Consider the following 24399-nt stretch of genomic DNA (forward strand, 5'->3'; position numbering starts at 1 on the left):
CATCTGCTGAGTTCCTCACATTGAATTTTGGGAAAGCAAAAGCCACATTGTATTCCTGGGGTAAATTCAATTTTTAAATCGAAATTTTTTTCACACAATATATTCTTATTATTGTTTCCCCTCACCCAAGTCCTCCCAAAGCCTCCCAACCTCCCCACTCACCCACATCCTTGATTTTGCTCTCTATCACTAGGAAACAGGCAGACATCTAAAATAAATGAAAAATAATTAAATAAAATGAAATAAAACCAAACAAAACTGAATAAGACAAAACAAAGAAACAGAAAAACAAATAGCCAAAGAAAAAGCACAGGAAACATACATAGAAATAGAGACACACACCTTGGCACACACAGAAATCTTCCATAAACACAAAATCAGAATATATAATATATAAGAAAAAGATGTGTAGGATAAGAAAAAAAAATGCTGAGACAAGGCATTATAAAATAAGTAAAAAACAAAATAAAACAGAAAACAACCAACCAACCAACAATCAAACAACAAACAAAAAAACCCTCCAAAAATCCCATTGAGTTAATTTGTGTTAATCATCTTCTACTGGACAAGGGGTATGGTCTTAAGAGTGGCTTGTATACCCCATGAGACTGTGTTACAGGAAGCTAACTTTTCATTTACCTGTGGTTATCAACTGGAGACAGCTTCTGGATTTCTGATTTGGATTTGTGTCCACTTCCTCTCTCAGCACTGTAACTCCAACAGGCCCAGACCTGTGCCGGCCCTGTGCACACTGTCACAGTCTCTGTGAGTTCATATGTGCATCCGTCCTGCTGTGTTTAGAAGGCCTTGTTTCCTTTGATATCCTCTATCCATTCTGGCTCTTACAATCTTTCTGCCTCCCCTTCAGTGAGGTTCCCTGGGGGAGAATATTGATGGAGATATCCCACTTATGACCGAGTGTTCTAAGGCCTTTCATTCTCTGCACATTGTCCAACTGTGGGTCTCTATGTATTCCCATCTACTGTAGGAGGAAGCATCTCTGACTATGGCTGAGCAAAACATGGACCCATGAGTATAGCAGACTGTCCTTAGGAATCCTTTGCTTGCTAATTTCCTTTAGCAGAACAGTAGCATTTAGTTTTCCGCCAGGTCCTTGACCTATTTAGTCTCGGATTTTTGGCTAACTGAGCAGTGTTGAGGGATGGATTCCATCTCCTGCAGTGGGCCTCAAATCCCACCAAATACCAGTTGGTGACTCTCACCAGCTTCGTGCCACTATTACACTAGTATATCTTGCAGGCAGGTCACCATTGTGGGTAAAAGGGTTTGTAGCTGGGTTGGTGTTTACCTTTCTCCTTTGTAGCATGCAGAGTACCTTCCATGAACAATAGTCAGTGGGGGTAAAGGCTCTAGGTAGGCACCAGCTCGACCTCTCTGTGTTCAATGAGTTGTGTAGTTACTCTTTTTCAGCAATAGAGATTTGTCATCTGTTTGTGGAGAGCAACCAATAGCTTTGACAACAGCCTGACTGGTTTGAAGGTTCCCAGGTGACCCCTTTAGCCAACAACTTAATTAGATTTAAACCATAGATGTAACTGGAAGCTTCATTTGGTGACAAGAGATGTCCATTTGGGGCTGTGTCTCCCCTGTTATTTGGCAATTCCTTTGAGATCACCTTCATATATGGATATATTTTAGGAAACTTCAACTGTATTAGCTTTCCATACCATCCTACAAGTGGCCCTCATTTTAATTCTCCCTCTCTTTCTTCCCTCTCTCACCTCCTCTTCCCTATCCTCCCCATTTGATCCTCTTATTCAAGGCACCCTCCCATCCATCCATAACTATCTATTCTATTTCCTCTTTCTAGGATTTCCAATTCTCCCTGTCACCCAAACCTTTACTTTACACCTAACCTCCATGGTTCTATGGATTGTATTCTGTTTTTTGAAGACTTAACATCTAACATCTAAGTGAATACACACCACATTTGTCTTTCTAGGTCTGAGCTATCTTTACTCAGGATGATTTATGGATTTCCTTTTTTAACTGAGGAGTAATATTCCATTGTGTAAATATACCACATTTTTTAATCTATCCATCCACTGAAAGACATCTAGGTTGTTTCAAATTCCTGGATAATATTAGTAGAGCAGCAATGAACACTGTTGAGCAAATATTTCTGTGATAGAATGAAGTGTCCTTAGGGTGTATGCCCAAGAGTGATATAGCTGGATCTTGATGTAAATGTATCCCCAGCTTCCTGAGGAACTATCACACTGATTTTCATAGTAGCTGTTCATGTTTGACTTCCCAATATCAATGGGAAGTTCCTCTTGCTCCACACCCTCTCCAGTAAATGTCTTTGGTTAATTGATTTTATCCATTCTGACAAGTGTAAGATGAAATCTCAAGGTAGCCTTGATTTTCATTTTCCTGATGGCTAAGGATGTTCAACATTTCTTTAAGTGTTTCAGAGCCATTTTTGTTTCCTCTTTTGAGAATACACTGTTTAGATCTGTACCTCATTTTTTAAATTGGGTTATTCATTTTCTTAATGTTCAGTTTTTTTGTGTTCTTTATATATTTTGGATATTAGTCTTCTATCAGATGTGTAGTTGGTAAAAATATTTTTCTATTCTGTAGGCTGCTGCTTTGAGGGAGTGATGTGTCCTTTGCCATATAGAAGCTTTGCATTTTCATGAAGCTGCATTCATTGGCTGTTGTTCCTGGTGCCTGTGCTAACAGTGTTGTGTTCAGAAAGTTCTTTCCAGTGACAATCAGTCAAGACTATTTTCTACTTTCTCTTCTATCAGATTCACTGTATCTGGTTTTATGTTGAGGTCTTTGGGAGTTGAGTTTTGTGCAGGATGATAAATATGTATCTATCTGCAACCTTCAACATGCAGATATCCACTTTGCCCAACACCATTTGTTGATGATGATGCCTTTTTTTCCCAGTGTGTATTTCTGGCTTATTTATCAAAAATCTGGTGTCCATAGGTGTATGTATTTGTGACTGGTTCTTCCATTCAATTCCATTGGTCAATGTGTCTGTTTTTGTGCCAATACCACTGTGTTTTTTTTTTTTTTTATTACTATAGCTCTATAGTACAACTTGAAATCAGGAATGGTGATACCTCCAACAGTTACTTTATTTTTCAGTATGTTTTAGCTATTTTGCTTTGTTTTCTTTGTTCATTTGTGTGTGTGTGTGTGTGTGTGTGTGTGTGTGTGTGCGTGTGCGTGTGCGTGTGCGTGTGCGTGTGTGTGTGTGTGTGTTTCCATATGAAGCTGCAAATTGTTTTTTAAAATTCTGTGAATAATTGTTTTGGAATTTTGATGGTGATTGTATTGAATCTCTGTAGCTTAAGTTTTCCTGCCTGGCCCACAGTCAGGACAAATCTCTCTCACCTGCCAGTCCCCCAGCCACTCAGACCCAACCAAGTAAACACAGAGACTTATATTGGGTACAAACTGTATGGCCGTGGCAGGCTTCTTGCTAACTGTTCTTACAGCTTAAATTAATCCATTTCCATTAATCTATGCCTTGTCACATGGCTCATGGCTTACTGGCATCTTCACAAGCTGTTTCTCATCATGGCAGCTGGCAGTGTCTCTGACTCAGCCTTCCACTTCCCAGCTTTATTCTCCTCCTTGCCCCGCCTATACTTCCTGCCTAGCCAACGGCCAATCAGTGTTTTATTGATTAATCAGCAACACATTTGCCATACAGAACATCCCACAGCACTTCTCCCCTTTTTTTTTTTCAAAAAGGAAGGTTTTAACCTTAACAAAGTAAAATTACATATAATTTGGGAATTTGGGCGTAGCTTCTCTTACTACTTCCTGCTGGAGGGGGGCGCTGTATCTTATGGGGAAACAAAGAAAATTTTAGAATTATGGAATAGTCCATGAGGCTGTATTGTCTGAGCCAGATGCCTTCAAACCATTCTGGATGTTGGATCATCTGGGCCATGGTGTCATCGGAGATCTTTCAGGGGGTCTTGGCTGGTCAAACCTGATGTATCTTAATCTTGAACAAATCCATAGCCTCTGGCTTTCTGTGGGAACAAAAGCAGAAACTCTTTTCCAAAGTAACATATCCTTACTTCTAAATTTTGAAGTCAAGATATCTTTAAAATATATATATATTGGCATAACTCAACAGCTTTTACAATCAAATGTTTTTCTGCAGTTAAAAATCCCAAAGACAACACAATCCAGATTCTCTGTGTAATATTCATCTTCATGTGGCTTATTTTTTATATTAATTTTACTGTCTCTTTAAAGACTTTATTTTTTAAAACTATGTATTTGTTTCTGTAACTGTATATATCACCTTTTTTATCTCTTTCAAGCCTACGTATATTTTACACACATTGTAAACTATTACATCTGAATCTGTCTTATTGTGAATCTATTGCTTTAAACTGCAGCATCTGTGGCTGCTGGCTCTGCCCACCTCAGCTTCCCTTCATGGCTACGTTTACCACCAGCTCTGGGAGCTATCGTGGGTCTATGCTTTTATCCAAGCAGCGTGTAGTCCAGAAACCTCTTTTTTTGTTTTGTATTAGCAAAGGCTAAATCCACCATGCAGCTTAATGTGCCACTTGCAGAGGCCTCATTCCCACCATTAGCTCCAACTGGCAGCTGCCGCTCATTTGAGAGAGACAATTAGGAAGCTGGTTTTAGCTCCGTTTTAGAATCTTTTTTCTCAGTTTTTAGGTGGAAACTCTTGCCACCACATTGGACGCCATTTGTAGCTTAAGTTTTCCTGCCTGGCCCACAGTCAGGACAAATCTCTCTCACCTGCCAGTCCCCCAGCCACTCAGACCCAACCAAGTAAACACAGAGACTTATATTGGGTACAAACTGTATGGCCGTGGCAGGCTTCTTGCTAACTGTTCTTACAGCTTAAATTAATCTATTTCCATTAATCTATGCCTTGCCACATGGCTCGTGGCTTACCGGTGTCTTCACAAGCTGTTTCTCGTCATGGCGGCTGGCAGTGTCTCTCTGACTCAGCCTTCCACTTCCCAGCTTTATTCTCCTCCTTGCCCCGCCTATACTTCCTGCCTAGCCAATGGCCAGTGTTTTATTGATTAATCAGCAACACATTTGCCATACATCCCACAGCAAATCTCTACATTGCTTTTGGTAGAATAACTATTTTTACTGTGTTAATCCTACCAGTCAGTGAGCATTGGAGATTTTTCCATCTCCTGATATCTTCTTCAATTTCTTTCTTCAGTGTCTTAAAGTTTTTATTATATAAATCTTTCATTTGCTTGGTTAGAGTTATCCCAAGATACTTATGTTTTGGGGGGATATTGTGAATGGTATTGCTTCTCTAACTTTTCTTACAGTCTCTTTGCCTTTTGTATGTAGGATGGCTACTGATTTTTGTGTGAATTAATTTTTGTATCCTGCTGCTTTCCTGAAAGCATTTATCAACTGGTTGGAATTTCCTGGTAGAATTTTTAAGGGTCACTTTTGTATTCAATTATCCATCTATATTACTTTGGTATTTTTGAAATTTTTAGGGGTACTTTGCTTAATATTCCTGTCTGTGTCCACTCTACTTTTAGTGTTCAAATTGTGTCACCAAATCTTTAATATTTTGAGAAGTATCATTTTTTGTTCTGGTAAGTCCTGATTAATTTTTTTCCCAAAGGTTGTTGTAATTCATTGGTGAAACCATTTGGCCTAGAGTTTTCATGAGAAAATTTTATAATTATGGATTTAAGATCTTCAACTGATAAGGAATAGTTCAGATTCTGCATCCACATTTGTCTTAGAAATTTTGAATCACAACCTCTAGGTATGGTCCCATTTCATCTAAATTTTCAAGCTTAATTCACACACATTAATTGTATCTTTTAAATGTTTGTAGTGTTGTGGATCTATTCATATCACCAAATTTTAATAAATAATTCAAAAATTATAGTGCTATGTATTGAACCTAGCACCCCATGCATGCTAAACAGTTATTGCACCTCAAGCCCCAAATGTCCAATTATTGTTATACCTTACTTTCTTTAAAGTATTTCTGAAAGGTTTATAAATATTTTTCAGTTTCTATTTCAATTCCAACTGTTTATTCTTTAAATATTTGATTGAATTTATCAATGACGGCATTTGACATTAACATTTTATTTAAGAAATTGGTCCATAAACTGAAGAATAAAATATTTCAACTTTATGTGGCTGAATATTCTTAACAATATATTTTTTCTTCTCAATAAATTTCAGAAGAAGGAGAATTTATAGCCTACTCAGGTAGAAGCAATTTATTTTTTTCTGCTCTTCTTGGTTGCTATGTGTTTTATTTATCTTTGATTTTAAAGAGCATCTTGCTGTATTACTAGTATTATGAATATCTTTAACATTTTAATTGAAAGGTCAAGTATATAATTCATTTTTGCCTTCTCATGAATGTGGGCATGCTCTTACTTGGCATATTTTGTGTTATATGCACTAAATGTATTATCTTCAGACTTGAAATACAGTAGGTAGGAGGCTAAGATTATTTTTAAAACCATTTTCTATCATGCTTGATAAATACTTCTTTTAATAAAATTTTAGTGTTTTTTTGTGTGTGTACATGTGATGACATTTATGTGTGAATGAGGGTGTGTGCATGCCAGAGTACGAGTGTGACTGAAAGGAAATCTTTGGGTGTTGGTCCATGCCTTTGACTTTATTTTGAGCCAGGGTCTCCTTGCTATTTCTCTGCAGCAAATGTCAGGCTAGCAGGCCTGTGAGGTTGTAGAGGTTCTCCTCTCTCCATCCTCATCTTTCTATAGGATTGCTGGTATTACAGATGCTTGTGCTATGCAGCCTGCTTTTACATGGGTTCTGGGGATTTTAACTCAGGTCCTTGTGGTTTGTGCAGCAAGCACTTTTATCCCCAATACCATTTCTCTTCCTCTAACACCTCCATCTTCTGTTTTCCAATTCACTGATACAAAGGAAATTCCATGAAGATAAGTTATGAGGCTAAGCTAGTTCTTTGAGTATGATAACTGCACATTCAAAAGCTTGAGATCTTACAACGAGAATATTTAGGTCATTCCAAACATAGTGCAATAAATTACTTAGTGACAAATAACATAGTGACCACAGTGATGTTTTTTATTATTATTTTTTTATATTTTTGAGTGAAAATAGTATTACATGGCCCAGACAGGCCTAAACTTGCTATGGAGCATCTTAGAACCTAAGATCTTCCTGTCTTGACCTCTCTTTGAGGGCTGGAACTCCTGATATGCACCACTGCGCCTGATGACATCTGTTGTAGAATATTAAAGATGTGTTACATTTGTTTATGGCGTGGAGTATTTCTTTAATGATACAAAGATGTGTGGCATTCTTTTATGTTGCATTTATTTAACTCTGTGAAGCTGTGTTACTTTGCCTGTCTAAAACACCTGATTGGTCTAATATAGAGCTGAACGGCCAATAGCAAGGCAGGAGAAAAGATAGGTGGGGCTGGCAGGCAGAGGGAATAAACAGGAGGAGAAAAAATTTGGGGGAGAGAAGATTGAGGGCCAAGAAAAGGAGAAGGAGAAGTGGCGTCCAGGAGCCAGCCACCCAGCTACACAGGAAGCCATGGAGAAAAAAGTAAAGAAAGGTAATATAGAATAAAGAAAACCAAAAGCCCAGAGGCAAAAGGTGGATGTGATAATTTAAATTAAGAAAAGCTAGCTAGAAATAAGCCAAGCTAAAGTCAGGCATTAAAGTAAAGCTAAAGCCAGTAAGAAGAAGACTTCATGTATTTATTTGGGAGCAGAGTGGCAGGCCCCTCAAAGAGTAAAATAAAACAAACAACAGCAGACAGCAGTGCTTTAATAGAATTACTTTAAACATAATTTGTAGGCAAATTTCATAGGACTCACCTGGTAAAGACATGCTGATTTGGTTTCTTCTAAAATAAACATATCAACAACAATGTGATGGCTTTCCAGTACAATCAGAAAGGAGACAGGAGTTGTGCTTGTGGATACTTACTACATGGTAGGCTCTTATTGTCAGAACACCTGTATTTGACTTGTACCCTAAGGACTTCTTCACTTGAAGTTGTCTCATCCCGAATGGGCAGAGAGTAAAGCTATCTTCAAATTAACCTGTCCCAATTTTACCAATATGCGTGTTCTTCTGATGTACACCTCTTCCCTGAGATCATTTAAACTGTTTTCTAATGTCTGCAGGTATTCATGATTGAAAAAATATTATGATTACATCCTTTTTTGCAGCTTTAAAATTATTTTTCTTATATTGAAAATAGATACTTTTCATATAATACATCCCAATTACAGTTTCCCCTCTTCTCCACCTTCCCTGTCATCCATACCCACCCCCTTTCTGTCTCTCATTATAAAACAAGCAGGCAGCAGACCTCTTCTCTCTCTATTTCTTCAGATCTAATCCCTCACTCTCATTCCTAGTACTGCAAGGGACCACCAGTGGCAGCCTCCCTTTCCCTCCTGCCCACAGACTATCCCCTCCTAACCTCCCTTGCCCCACTCATAGTTGAATTCCAGCTCCCAACCCCAACAGACACCTTCTGCTAAACCACAGGCCATTGCTGCCAGAAAACCAGGTAGGCTGCCAATAGACCTTCTCTCCCCCGCCCTCTGCTCCCCAACACCCTGTTCCCTAGTCTCATCACCAGGTCAGTAGCAGAACACCCTCCGCAGCCTTCCCTGCCCTCACTTCTGCTTCCATCCCATGTGGATCCCACAGATCTTTCCCATCCAACATTTCTCTCTCACTTTGTTGCTTTGCCCCAGCGACCACCCCATGATAACCCAAGAGCCCCTTTTCCCAGGGCAGCAAGTAGGCTGAAGGCAGAACCATACCTCTTCTGCTCTTGAGATCCAATCCCCCCAGTCTCATCCCCAGCTCCAAAGCAGGAAACCTGCTGTGTCTTCTTTCCTTTCTGACCACAAAGACCTTCTCCTCCTATCTTCCTTCCACCAAATAATCTCAGTATCCCAGCCTCTCACACTAGGAGGCATTCCCTGTGAATATACCAGCTGAGAAGGCCAGGAAAATCGGCAACACAGCCATTACACTCTGAAAATCCAGAGAAGAAACAGAAACAAATGGACAAAATACCACCAAACAAAGACAAATCCAGAAGTCAGAACCTAGACATATAATTATCCCAAACCCAGAAGCCTAGATGATAGTATAAGAGCACCATCAATAACAGCCAGGGCAATATGTCTCCACTAGAGCTCAGCTGACATACCACAGCAGGCCCTGAATAATCCAACACAGCCGAAACACAAGAAAAAGACCTTAAAGTCAACTATATCAAGATGGTAAAGATCCTTAAATAGTAAATGAATAAAGACATTAAAGAAACTGAAGAAAATATGAACAGAAAAAAAATGGAGGGAATGAATAAACCTCTTAAAGAAATCCAAAGAAATAAAAACAAACAGTTGAAAGAAGTGAATAAAACTGTTGAGGACCTGAAAATGGAAATAGGATCAATAAAGAAAATATAAACAGAATATTTAGAAATTGAACAGGAACTGTGGAGGCAAACTTTACCATAAGAATACAAGAGATGGAAGAGAGAGGCATTAAATACACAATAGAAGAAATGGATGCATCAGCCAAAGAAAATGTGAAATCCAAAAATCTCCTGACACAAAACATCCAGAAAATCTATGGGACATCCAGAGAGACTATGAAAAGACCAAACATAATAATAATAGCCATGGAGGAAGGTGAATAAACCCAGCTCAAAGGGCCCAGAAAATGTCTTCAACAAAGTCACAGAAGAAAAATGTTCTAACCTAAAGAAGGAAATAACTGCAAAGGTGCAAGAAGCACACAGAATAGCCAATACATTGGACCAGAAAAGAAATAACCATCACCAAATAATAAAACACTAAAAATAAGGAACAAAGAAAGGATATTAAAAACTGCAAGGGAAAAAGACCAAGTAACACATAACAGCAGACCTATTAGAACTACTACTCACTTCTCAATGGAAAATTTAAAAGCCAGGAGAGCCTGAACAGATGTCCTGGAGACTCTAAGCGACCATCGATGCCAGTCTAGATTACTATAACCAGCAAAACTTTCAATTACCATAGATGGAGAAAATAAAATATTCCATGATAAAATCAAATTTAAACAGTATCTATCTATAAATCCAGCCCTACAGTAGGTGCTAGAAGGAAAGCTCCAATGTAAAGAGGTCAGCTACCCCCATAAAAACAGTAAATAATCTCACAGAAGCAAAACTAAAAGAAAGGAAACACATACCAGCACCACCACCAGTAGCAGCAGCAGCAGCAGCAGCAGCAGCACAAAAACTACCACCACCATCACAAATACAACAGGAATCATCAATCATTGTTCATTGATATCACTCCACATCAATGGTGTTGATTCCCTGATAAAAAGACAGAGAATAACAATGGATGAGAAAACAGCATCAATCACTCTGCTGTATTCAAGAAACACACCTTGACATCAAGGATAGACATTAACCCAGGGTAAAGAGTTGGAAAAAGATAGTCCAAGCAAATGGATGCAAGAAGCAATCTGGTGTAGCTTTTAATAACAAAGTAGACTTCAAAGCAAAACTAATAAAAATCAATGAGAAAGGACACTGCATACTTATCAAAGGAAAAATTCAATATCATAACATTTCAATTCAAGATATTTATACCTCAAACACAAGGGCACCTAAGTTTGTAAAAGAAACACTACTAGAGCTTAAGTCATGTATTGATCCACACACACTGATAGTGGGTGACTTCAATATCCCACTGTCACCAATAGACTGGTCATCCAGACAAAAACAAAACAGGAATACTGGAGCTAACAGACATTATAAACCAAAGAGACCTAACATACATTTACAGAACATTTCACCCAAACACAAAAGAATGTATCTTCTACTCTGTACCTCATGGAACTTTCTCAAAAATTCATGACATACTTGGACACAAAACAAGTCTCAACAGATACAAGAAAATTGAAATAACTGCCTGCATCCTATCAGACCATCACAGATTAAAGCAGGATAACAGCACCAACAGAAAACTTACAAAGTCATGGAAACTGAACAACTCTCTACTGAATGAAAATGGGTCAAGACAGAAATACATAAATTAAAGACTTTCTAGAATTCAATGAAAATGAATTCACAGCATACCCAAACTTATGGGACACAATGAAAGTAGGGCTAAGAGGAAAGTTTGCAGCACTAACTACTTTTCTCTTAGGGTTAGGGTTTCTATTGCGGTGAAGAGATACCATGGCCATAGCAACTCTTATAAATGAAAATATTTAATTGGAGTGGCTCATTTGCAGTTTCAGTGGTTCAATCCACATTCATCATGATGGTGAGCATGGTGACATGCAAGCAGATGAGTCACTGGAGTAGTAGCTGAGAGTCCTACATCTTTCAGGCAACAAGAAGTCAACTGAGACACTGGGTAGTATCCTGAGCATAGAAAACCTTAAAGCCCACCTCCACAGTGGCACACTTCCCCCAAGACCATATCCATTCCAACAAAACCACATCTCTTAATAGTGCCATTGTCTATGAGAATATGAGGGCCAATCACATTCAAACTACCACAGCTTACATTAAAAAAATGGAGGGATCTCATACTAGCAACTTAATAGTGCTAAGTTCCCAACTGTCCTAATGCTGAAACCCTTTAATACAGTTCCTCATGTTGTGGTGATCCCCAATAATAAAATTATTTCCATTGCTACTTCATAACTGTAATTCGCTACTGTTATGAATTGTATTGTAAATATTTTTGGAGATAGAGGTTTGCCAAACAGGTCATGATCATAGGCTGAGAACCACAGCTCTATAACAAAAAGAAGTAATTACATCCAAGAGGAGTAGATTGCAAAAAATAATTAAACCAAGAGCTGAAATCAATAAAATGGAAACAAAGAGAACATTATACTCAATGAAATGAAGAGTTGGTTCTTTGAGAAAATCAACAAAGTAGACAAACCCTTATCCAAACTAAAAGACAAATAGAGACTATAAAAATTAACAAAATCAGAAATGAAAAGGGGACATAACAATAGACAACAAGGAAATACAAAGAATCATGAGGACATACTTTAAAAACCTGTACTCCACCAAATTGGAAAATCTAAAAGAAATGGATAATTTTCTTGATAGACACCACTTATCAATGTTAAATCAAGGTCAGATAAACAATTTAAATAGACCTATAACCCAGAGTGAAACAGAAGCAATCATTAAAAGTCTCCCAACCAAAAAAAAAAAAAAAAAATCCCAGGGCCAGATGGTTTGAGTACAGAAATCAACTAGAGTTTCAAAGAAGAGGTATTGCCCACATGCCTTTAATTATTACACAATATAGAAACAGAATGAACATTGCCCAGTTAATTTTATGTTGCCACACTTACTCTGATATCCAAACCACTTGAAGTCTCAATGGAGAGAATTACAGACCAATTTCCCTTATGAACACAGATGCAAAAATAACCAATAGAATACTTGCAAACAAATTCCAAGAATATATCAAAAAGATCATCCAGCATGATCATGTAGACTTCATCCCAGTTTTGCAGGGATTTTTCAATATATGATAATCAATAAATGCAATCCACCATATAATCAAACTAAAAGAAAAAAAATGATCATCTCATTAGATGCTGAAAAAGCCTTTGACAAAATCCAACACTCCTTCATGATAAAAGTCCTGGAGAGATTAGTGATACAAGGGACATACCTAAACATAATAAAGGCAGTTTACAGCAAGCCTATAGCCAACATCAAATTAAATAGAGAGAAACTCTAAGCAATTACACTCAAATCAGGAACAAGCCAACATTGTCCACTCTCTCCACATCTATTCAATACAGTACTTGAAGTTTTAGCTAGATCAATAAAACATCTGATGGAGATTAAGGGAACACAAATTGGAAAGGAAGAAGACAAAGTATTATTTGTAGATGATATGATAGTATAAATGTGACCCAAACATTTCACCAGAGAATTCCTACATCTGTTAAACACTTTCAGTGAAGTGGCAGGATACAACATTAACTCAAAACAATCAGTAGCCCTCCTATATAAAAATGACAACCAGGATGAGAAAGAAATCAGAGAAACAACACTTTTCACAATAGGTTTAAATAATACAAAATATCTTAGGGTAAACCTAACTAAGCAAGTGATTTGTATGATAAAAACTTTAAGTCTTTGAAGAAAGAAATTGAAGAAGATGGAAAGATCTCCCATGCTCATGGATTTGTAGGACTGACACAGTAAAAATGGCTATCCTCCCAAAAGCAATCTGCAGATTCAGTTCAATCCCAATCGAAACTTCAACAAAATTCTTTACCAACCTTGAAAGGACAATTATCAATTTCATATGAACAAACAAACAAACAAACCCAGAGTAGCTAAAACAATAATGAGCAATAAATGATCTGTTGAAGGTAACAGCATTCCTGATTCCAAGTTGCACTATGGAGCTATAGTAATAAAAACCACACGGCATTGGCATAAAAAGAGATACATCAATCAATGGAATCGAATTGAAGACCAAGACACAAATCCAAACACATATGGACACCTGGTTTTTAATAAATAACCTAGAAATACACACTGGAAAAAAATGACAGCATCTTCAACAAACTGTGCTGGTCAAACTGGATGTTGGCATGTAGAAGAATGCAAATAGATACATATTCATCACCCTGCACAAAACTCAAGTCCAAGTGCATTAAAGACCTTACCATAAAACCAGATACTCTGAATGTGATAGCAGAGAAAGTGGAGAATAGCTAAGAATACATTGGCGCAGTAGACATCTTCTGAACAGAACCTTATAGAGCAGGCAGTAAAATCAACAATTAATAGATGAAACTGAAAAGTTTCTGTAAGGCAAAACATACCATTAATTGGACAAAGTGACACCTTACAGAATGATGTTGACTTTTGCCATCCTGTGCAGATCTTGCTGGAACTGGGATCTGAGGCCTGAAAGAATGAGGTGGACTACAGTCTAATGCTGTAGAAAACCTTACTTCAGTTTCAGTGTACTTTTATACACTACTGAAACAAAGAAAGCAGTGATCTAAGGAAGGTTGTTTGAGTTCATAAAAACGTGATCTGAAAAACATGTAAATAAATGTCATTAAGCACATGCTAAATATACACAGAGCAGCCTTTTCCCAGAACTTTCTCAGGACAGACCAATTCAAACACAATTGTCTGACACAGACTATAGATTATTTCTTGGAAATCACTAAAGCAAGGCAGAATGCCACATCCAGGTTCAGGGTACATTGACCAGATCAGGTTTTATAGTTATGTTTTGACATCCAACAAGAATAAACATGTCTTATTAATTGAATGTAAAGATTTCTCACAAGAGGCATGAAATCACATCCAAGAAAAATCCAGAGAACAAAATTCCCCTGATATAAAAGGCCCTCTGCCTTTTCCCTTGAGGTCTCTTTTACAGTTCCCCAAGGTATTGTTCACCATGGGTCCTTTGACTGTGTTCCAACAAATGGGAAAAGATTTTTACCAACTCCACATCTGATATAGGAGTAATATCCAAAATGTATATAAAACTCAAGAAACTAGACTTCAAAAAACAAATAATGTATTAAAAATGGGGTACAGATCTAAATAGAGAATTCTCAATAGAGGAATCTCAAATGGCTGAGAAACACTAAAATAAATGTTCAACATCCTTAGTCATCAGGGAAATACCATGGAAATACAAATCAAAACTACTTTGATATACCATTTTACACCTGTCAGAATGGCTAAGATCAATTAAAACAAATGACAGCTCATGCTGTCAAGCATCTGAAGCAAGGGGAACACTCTTCCACTGCTGGTGGGAGTGCAAACTTGGACAGCCACTATGGAAATCAATATGGCAGTTTCTCAGAAAGTTTGGAGTTGATCTGCCTCAAGACCCAGCTATACCACTCTTGGACTTGTACCCAAAGAACACTCCATCCTACCACAAGGATACTTGCTCAACCGTATTCATTGTAACATTATTCATAATACCCAGAAACTATAAACAGACTAGTTGTTCATCAACAGAAGAATGGATAGAGAAAATGTGACACATTTACACAGTGAAATATTACTGAGCCATTGAAAAAAATGACATTATGAAATTTGCAAGTAAATGGATGGAACTAGACAAAAAAATCAGCCTGAGTGAGGTAACCCAGACTCAGAAAGAAAAGTATTTAACGTATTCATTTACAAGTGGATATTAGCCATTAAGTAAATGATAACAAAGCTACAATTCATTGATTCAGGGGGATTAGGTAAAGAGGATGGTTCTGGGGGAAGGGATGCATAGATTCTATGGGAAGGGGAAGCAGAATATATTTTTAGGGTGGACTGTGGGCAGGTGGAGATGGGATCAGGAGGGATCAGGTTGTGAGGAGAGCTGATCTGATAGAGGGAGTGTAGGGAGAGATGACTGGAAGTGGGAGGCATTTAGGGGGTGAAATGGAAACCTAGTGCAGCAGATACTTCCTGGAATCTATGAAAGTGATCCTAAATAAGGATTCCTAATAATGTGGGGTACAGAATCTCAAGTGGCCATCTCTTCTAGCCAAGCAAGCCTTACAGAGTAGGGACAAGGTTGCATTTAATTGAGTTATTGGCCAAGGACATCCCATGGAAATCTTCCAAACAATCCAGGCTGATGCTAAGACAATGGGTTGCTCTCCAAAAACTGATACTGGGTCCCTATTGCTTAGGACAACAGTCATACAACTCGTTGAATATGGAGAAGTTGAGCCTGTGCCTACATGGAATATTCAACACTACATTCTAGTCTCTTTGGTGTGGGAAGTTACTCTGCAGGCAACTGAAAGTGAAATGTGAACACCAATACAGCCACAAAACCTTAGACCTACAATCTGTCCTGCTTCAAAAATATTTTAGTTCAATGATGGTACACAACTTGTGCGAGTAGCCAACCAATGTCTGATTTGACTTAAGGCCAATGCCACAAGAAGGAACCCATACCTGACACTGTTTGGGTAACCAATAATCAGAGACTAGATAGCTCAGAGACCTAAGGTAAAACCAAACATGATTGGTCAAAAAAAATCAATTAAATGATTCATAATGATACCCTGTTATACTCATAGATCAGTTCCTTATCTAGTCATCACCAGAGAGACTTCCTCTTCCTCTGCTGGTAGATGGGAACAAATGCATAGACTCACATCCAGACATCATGTGGAGAGAGTCTGAACAGGAGGTCTCTATCAAATCTCTCTCCTCAGAGCTCAGGGAATCCTGCAGAAAAGGAGGCAAAAAGAATGTAAGAGTCAGAGGGGATATAGTACACTAGGAGAACAAGAATGTCTGGATCAACTAAGCAATGTACACATGAGTTCACAGAGACTGAAACATGAAGCACAGGGCCTACATAGGTCTGTACCAGGTCCTCTGCATATATATTATAGCTCTTAGCTTAGTAGTTTTATGAGACTCTTGATTTTGAGAATGAATGGGTTTCTGACTCTTGTGCCTGCTCTTGGGACTCTTTTCCTCCTGTTGGATTGCTGTGTCCAACTTTGATAGGAAAGTTTTGCCTCATTTTATTATGTTTTATTTTGTCATGTTTGTTATCTTGTTATCTCTTAGAAGCCTATTCTCTCCCCCCTCCTTTTTTTGGTGTTTTGAGACAGGGTTTCTCTGTGTAGCTTTGGAGCCTGTCCTGGAACTTACTCTGTAGACCAGGCTGGCCTCAAACTCACAGAGATCCACCTGCCTCTGCGTTTCAAGTGCTGGGATTAAAGGTGTGCATTAGCACTACCCAGCTTGCCTTTTCTTTTCTAAGGAGAGACAGAAAGGCAGTGGATATGGAGGGGAGGTTATCTGGGGAGGAACTGGGAGGAGTAGAGGCAGGGAAAACTATAATCAGAAAATATTGTATAAGAAAAGGATCTATTTTCAAAAAAAGAAATTTTTTTTTTAAAAAGCAGGCCTCTAGGGATAATAACAAAATAAAATATAATATGATAAAACAAAGCAAAACACAAAATACATCTGAATATGACCAAACAAACATAAGGAAGAAAACCCAAGAAAAAGCCCAAGACACAGAGAACTAATCATTTGCACACTCAGTAATTCCATGAAAACAAAAAATCAGAAGCTGTATTGTATAATCAAAGAACTCATAGAGTTAAAAAAGACAAAAAGTACAACAAAAAGTAAAATTAAAATATGAAGAAGATAACTTTTTAAATGAAAAGAAAGGAAAAAGGGCCCTGACATGAAATTATAAGATAAGAAACTTCTGAAGATGCCATTGAGTTTATTTTCTGTTGTCTGTCTAATGCTGGGCATGTGGCTACCCTTAATAGTAGTTTGTTTCCCCAGTGAAATTAAATTTTCATTTACAAGTAGTTATCAATTGGAGATAGCTTCTGGGTTAGGGATAGAGCTATGTGTTCATTTCTCCTTTTAGTTCTAAGACCCCATCTAGTAGAGCCATATGTAGGTCCTGAACATGCTGCTTCAGTCTTTGTGAGTTCGTGTGTGCATTGGTCCTGTTGTGTTTAGAAGACCTCATTCCCTTGGCGTCCTCCATCCCCTCTGACTCTCTTGGACTCCTCTTTGGCAGGGTTCCCTGAACCCTGAGGTGAGGGAATTGGTGGAGATATCCATTTATGATTATTTATTTTCAGTACAATAAGGTTTTATATAGCTCAGGTTAGTCAGAATAGATGTAGCAGAAGCTAGCCTTGAATTTCTGATTCTTCTGTCACCATCTTCCAAGTGTTGGCATTATAGACTGATACCACATGTGGCTTATTTTGCTTCTTAACAAATGAAGTTTTCACCTTCCTGTAATGTGAATCTTAAAAGGTCTTATTAATAAAAACAAACCTGGAGCTAGGTATTGCGGTGAACACTGAAAGATCAGAGAAACAGAACAGGCCACAGCTAACCTCACCTCCACAACTTCTCAGCTGATCCTGTTTCCTGAAACTGGAAGCCTCTGTGTCCTCATCCAGAATGAATCTCAGCTCAACTCCTGCTCAAAAGCCTAAAAGCTTAACAGACACTAGTTCCTTGTTTTCATGCCTTATATACCTTTGTACCTTCTGCCACCACTTCCTAGGATTAAAGGCATGTGTCACCATGCCTGGCTGTTTCCAGTGTGGCTTAGAACTCACAGAAATCTTCTGTGTGCCTCCAGAATGCTAGGATTAAAGGTGTGTGTGCCACCATTTTCTGGCCTCTATGTCTGTCAAGTGGCTGTTCTGTTCTCTGACTCTAGACTAGTCTATTAAGGTGCACAATATATTGGAGGACACAATCTCACCACACCTTCCATTTAAATGAGCTTTATCTTCATATGTGTCTAAAGTAACATCACATCCTCTTTCCAGGAAATCACACATTCTGCATGAACTTGGAATTTAGCCTCCTCTTTCCTAGATGAATTAGACAAATGATGGACCTGTCCATGGTTTGGAAAGCCCTCAGCCAGCTCTCCTTGTGCATCATCAAGTACGGTGATTGCTTTTCTAAAACAAAAGGACAAATAGAATCATTATATGGAGTCAAGAACAAACTAAAAATTCCTCAAGGCTCCTTCTTGATCAGTAAAGCCATGCAGAGGTGCTCAGACAAGCATCTTGTCCCAGTGCATTTCCGAGCTCCTCCGATCCTGATTATATCATGGCCATCATCTGTTTTCTGAATCTCCTAATTGTGCACGAAGAGATGCTTCTGTTATATGAAATATGCTTCTTCAGCAGCTCAAGGAGCTTTTCACATTTTGGAGATTTGTGAGTGCATATATTTTAAACAGACAACTGCACATCTTTGGCTTTATCTTCTTCACCTCACCATAAATATCAGGCACTGTAATTAAAGGAAGGCCTGTAACTGGAGTACAGAATAGATGGTGCGTCTCCCAAAAGGACAACTCTGAAAGGAAAAAAATATCCTTGTAAAGCAACGGGAGTGTGCCCTGTGATTATGTGCTCTGGGGCAGTTACACAGCAAGCATGATGGGGATTACAGATCTGCCTGCTCTGCAGGAAGGATGTGCCTATTAACAGAAACCAGCTGTTCGGAAAAAATGCTCTGCCCAGGGTACTGAGAGGATGTCTTAATTTAGCTCTGGGCCACATTTATTACCGACGATTTTTCCCTTTTTTTTGGAAATCATCGGCCCCATTCAATTAATAACATTCCTCTGCATTTATGCAACACAAAGGAAATATTAAGAATAGTTCATCTAGAGCAAATCTATCTCTGGGACTTAATAACTTGATTTTGCACATGTTGTCTGTAGACTCCCAAACTTGCTGTTTTTCATCCAGGTCTAGGTAAGGTGGCAATTTTCATCAAGCTTGTGCTTTTCTTTAAAGAGCGGTAATCTGACTGTGCAGGTTACTAAGCCTCCTTCCTCCCTGAGCACTGGAGAGAGAGGAGAACCACCCCAAGAGTTAAAGAAGTGCCCAAACTCTCCTCTCCTCATCCTATAGCTTCTGGGGGAAATGTCTAGTATCCTCCTAAGTTTGATAGAAAAATCAAATGACAGCCATGGGTTTTGGACATTCTCAATGCAAAAGCGAAAGATGTGAAAATATTGGGGAAAGGGGATATTTTTAGATGGCTCGGAGTGGAAAGACACTTGTCAACCTCTACTATTTGAATTTGAGACCCAGCACTCACATGGTAGAAGGGGAGAATGGACCCTTGCAAGTTGTCTTCTGTTATCTACACATGAGCTGGCACATTCACACATGAACACACACACATTCAATAAATAAAAATGTAACCAAAGGAAAAAATTCTAATTATAATTCCCAGGATCCAGGATGCCATGTTCTGGTTTGAATCTCTGGAATATTTTCACATCCAGAGTGACCTATATCTGTCTTCCTCTCTTCTAAGTAAAGGATGTTAACTGGGACACTCTGAAGGACAGGATGAGATGGTTCACACTTTTATACAACATACCATTGGATTTCCTTTTCCAAGGCACATAAGGCAAAAGCAACCAGTGATAAATAAAACCAAACAACAAAGCATGTGGTGAGTCCTATGCATAAAGATCATAGGAACATGAATCCAGAACACTAGAAATGGAAAGGGTACTCAGCTCTATGTGTGGTTTGTTGGTATGCCTTCATGTACTCTTGATTTGAGACACTGAAATCATAAATGGAAATGCTGGTGTATGTTTTTCACATGGTGAGTATATGGGAAGACATTTAGGACTCAGGGGTTGGCATGGACTGAGGATTTCAAAGACATGTGAGAGTCTAATACATGCAGAGGACTAATCAAGAAAGGCATTGTGAGCCATGCCAAAAAGCTTGAATTTCATTGTAGAGCTGTTTAAAATCTTTGAAGGGTGTTAAGTAAAAGAATGGCACTAAATCAAAGGCTTTAGTGGTCTATCTCTACACATTGAGCTCTCAAAATGTCTGCCAACATTCAGTCTGTCTGGGAGTGAGTGCATAGGTAAAGTTCTGACTGAGTTCCTAGTGATTAGGGTCTAATGCAGTAAATATTGTTACACATCACACCTGAGGGTATTTGGGGTGGTGATGGTAAAAGTTTGTAATTTAAAACAAATGGCTGGATGGGTAATGAATAGAAACACTGTTTTGGGTATTCAATCATTTTTTGTTTCTAGACTAGTATAGAAGCTGATATATTGCTGTATGACCTCAACTTAAAAGAGTTAATTTATTCCATATCTTATTAGGACTGTACTTGAAGAAAAAAATCAGAAATAACTCAGTTGTCAGTTTTCAATCTATCTTAAACCTGGTTTGTAACAATGAAATTTATTGAAAAATCTACCTATAACATGTTGGTGTCCAAACAAGCCAAAGGCAATAAAGAAACAATGCTAAGACTTTGCGTACACTTTCATTCAAGTCTTTTATCCAATATACATTTTTCTATATAGTCTATCTTACTTCATAATTGAAGAGACAATGTAGGGTAATTCAGGTGACATATTTATTTATTAACTATCCTGCATCAATTTATTAATCACTCAAAAGAGTTCAAGTCATTTCATCTTCATGAGTATGTTTTCATATTTCTCAGCCTATCAGTTAGTCATCAACAAATCATTTAAAAGTTCATCATACTTTGCTACACACAGCACATCACTATACACTCACAATTAGCTTTATTGTATATTCTACATGAAAATTTATTTTTAACAAATGCCAACCCCATGACTTTTCTTCAGTTACAGGGAGAAAAGCACATTACGATTTCCCATTTTAATATATTCTGAGTTAATTTGGTTTTACTAGTGTAGACGCTAAAGTTCTTCCAGGAGCTTAACTGTTGTGGTAGTCAGGTTGGATATCTTTTCCACACACAGTTTTCTTAAGTGAGCTACATGGTTACAGGTTGGAGAGTAAAGGAATCCTCTATACCAATTCTTTGGAGAAATTGTTAAGTAAATCTGGGCATTGAGACTTCTTTTACAGGTTAATTGTATTAACTTGGAGATAAAAATATTGCTGAATGTTCTTATAGAAAAAAAGTGAAAAAAAATCAATTAAAAGCTAGAACAAAGATTGTCTTTGTTCCTCTATTTGAGACTCATGCGGTCAAATAGCATATAAATAGTACTTTCAAATTCACCTTAAAAGACAACATTTTTAATTTATGGGGATTAGAAAATTTAAAAATCTCACTCTGGAATGATATAACATTATCTTTATTTTGAAATTATGTTTTATGTGACTATAGTGTATATTATAAGATTACTGCCTCATTACTGTAAATTTTTGAATATTGCATGCTTTAAATTTTTCCCATTTCAGTAATTTTTTGGCATTCATTTTCCTTTCAAGCAAGAGAAAAAGAAAGAAACACTTAAATATGCAAGAAAATTGCATGGTACATTTATAGTTTTTGATGCCTGGGCCAATTTGAAGAGTCGTAACTTGTGCTGTTAAATAAGCATTAAATTCATTTTGTGAATTGAAGAGTACAAAGCTTTGAATGCTTGGTTGCTATCTGGTAGAATTCTTTTGCTAGATGACAGATCCTGGTGTGCTTTTCATTTGGACAAACAGAAGGCCAGAACATTTTAGAGATGTATAGGCTAGGCTTTCTGTTCTGAGCTAGAGTAACATTGCTGTTAAGTTTTGTTGACTCTGGAGTGAATACCAAAAGTACATGCAATACTCAAAAGAGAGAATTTAAAATTTTCTAAGTATTATAAATTTAAATCATTGTCTTTTAGAGTGACTTGGAAAGTATAGAATTAGGGGTGGTGCTACATCATGCATCTGTGGTGAATGCTTCCTTTTTGCCTAATAATGACTATCATAAAGATTATAATGTTAACATGATGAATAATACTTTTACATTTTTATTTTTTGAAATTAAAATTACATTATTTACTCTCTTCTCTTTCTTCCTTCTAATACTGCCATGTACCCTTTTGCTTTCTCTCTAATTCATAGACTTTTTCTTTAATTATTGTTACATACACACACATATTCTTGAATACATAAATACAACCTGCTCAGTTGGTCAGTTTGTCTGGTGTTACCTGTGTATGTATGATCTCAGGCCTGACCACTTAGTATTGGATAACCAACAATCTTGATTGTAACAAGAAGTAACATAAGAACTCTCATAAGCAACAAGAGAAACCAATACAAAAGAGGGGTTATATGGGTAGCAAACAGCAAGAGCATATAGTTTTGAGGTGAGTGAAGCCCTTAGGAGCTTATGTTATGCAAATGTGTGTTCTAGATGCTGGACTCAGAGCTATAGGATTGAGTGTGTGCTACACTGGGCTTCATTCTTACTTTGCTCTCAATTATCCTTTCTATGAAACTATTTCTGCCATTGGGAGCATGTGCATTTATGTTATCTCATTGCATTCTGAAAGTATATGTTTTCTTTTTTGATTTTACAAGGATTCACACTTAAGATTTTTGCATGTATCTCGGAGAAGATATTAAATTAGGACTTTTTCAGAATTCCTGGAATTTTTGAAAAATTTAAGGCTCCTGGGTAGTGTGTATTTTGCATTATGAGATGGGTGTGAGGACTTTGAGAGCCAGGAGTGGGGTGTTATAGTTTAAGGAGACATGTTTGTGTGACAAGTTGACAAGAAGTAGTTATGATTGCTGACATTGATTGTTGACTTGATTGAATTGAGATGTGTGTAGCAAATTAGTAAAGCACATTTCTGCATATCTCTATAAGGACATTTCCAGAGAGAATTAACTAAGTGAGAAAGATTGTATGTGGGTGGTGCCATCCCATAGGCTTAGGGCCCAGATGAGGTCAATTGGGAAAAGGAGAAAGCTCACCACTACAGATATACCCTGTGCCTCCTGCCTGCCATGAACTGATAGGTTTTGTTCTGCTTCAGGCTTCCCACAATCATGTTCTACCTCATCATAGCCAAGAACAACCTGGCCAACTGATCATCAGTGGAAACATTTGACACTGGGTTTCCGAATAAATCCTCCCACATTAAATGTTGTTCTGACATACTCTGTCAGCTTGATGGGAAAATTGACTAGATTAACTATTAATTGTACTCCATTCTTGGTGCTAAAATGCCTTATAAAATGTCATTTCTTTCAAACAGTTATGTGAAATCAACTTACATTATAAAGTAAAAAAAAAAAAAACATTTTGGAAAGATGAAGTATTGGTGAAATTATTAAGGCCACTCCACGTAGTTAAAAGGAGATTTATTTAATGGTGTAACTTACAAATTAAGGGATAGGTAGGTCGCGGGGTCTGGGGAAGATGTATCACAGTCCAGCGGTGTTCTCTGGAGCTCTGCTTGGTCCACCTCCACCATCCAGGGTCCCGCCACGGCGAGAGTGCCCGCCGATCCAGATCTCGGGTCCCCAGGCGCCTCCCTTGGCCCCCGCCTTGTAGGCGTGACAGTTGTCGAAGTCTCAATGGGGGTTGGAACTTCCAGATCAAAGCTGGAATGGCTACCCACTACAATGAAGCAGCTCCCAAAACCATAAGAAGAATTGGTAGAGATGGTTGGGATTTGACTGTGTAGCATGTCTTCCTTCAACCACTGTCTTGACCATAGTGACAGCTCCTCTCCTGATGCTCCTATTCCACTTTGCTCACCTGCCCATGTGAAAGCATCAGTGAGCGGCTGCCTGCTGCATCATTCCAAGGTATAAAATAAATAGGAGAGAGGACATGGTAGGGAAGAGAGAGGAATAGGGGTCATTATCAATAGAGATCAAGACAAGAGATAAGACATTCTGGGATGCTAAGGACATCTTCTTTTCTGTCAGTAAAGTGTCTTTGGAAGCATTTTAAACCAAGTTTAGATTCCTAGGATCCATACAAATGTCATGTCTGTTACCTGATTGCTTGTGGGAAGGAGGCAGAGGGTTCTCCATAGC

General features: G+C 38.0%; 1 long non-coding RNA gene across 3 annotated transcripts in view; it reads left to right on the forward strand.

Moving 5' to 3' along the window:
• Positions 1-24399, forward strand: part of LOC131906856 (uncharacterized) — a 140278-nt gene that overhangs the window by 74099 nt on the left and 41780 nt on the right. The window contains exon 4 of one of the 3 annotated variants that reach the window (XR_009378213.1): positions 7150-7290. The exons of the other annotated variants lie outside the window; for them this stretch is intronic. This is a non-coding gene — a long non-coding RNA (uncharacterized LOC131906856). Of the gene's footprint in view, positions 1-7149; positions 7291-24399 lie in introns of those variants that run through there. 3 annotated transcript variants of the gene reach the window in all.

The sequence above is a fragment of the Peromyscus eremicus genome, chromosome 3 (assembly GCF_949786415.1).
Source record: "Peromyscus eremicus chromosome 3, PerEre_H2_v1, whole genome shotgun sequence".
NCBI lineage: Eukaryota > Metazoa > Chordata > Mammalia > Rodentia > Cricetidae > Peromyscus > Peromyscus eremicus.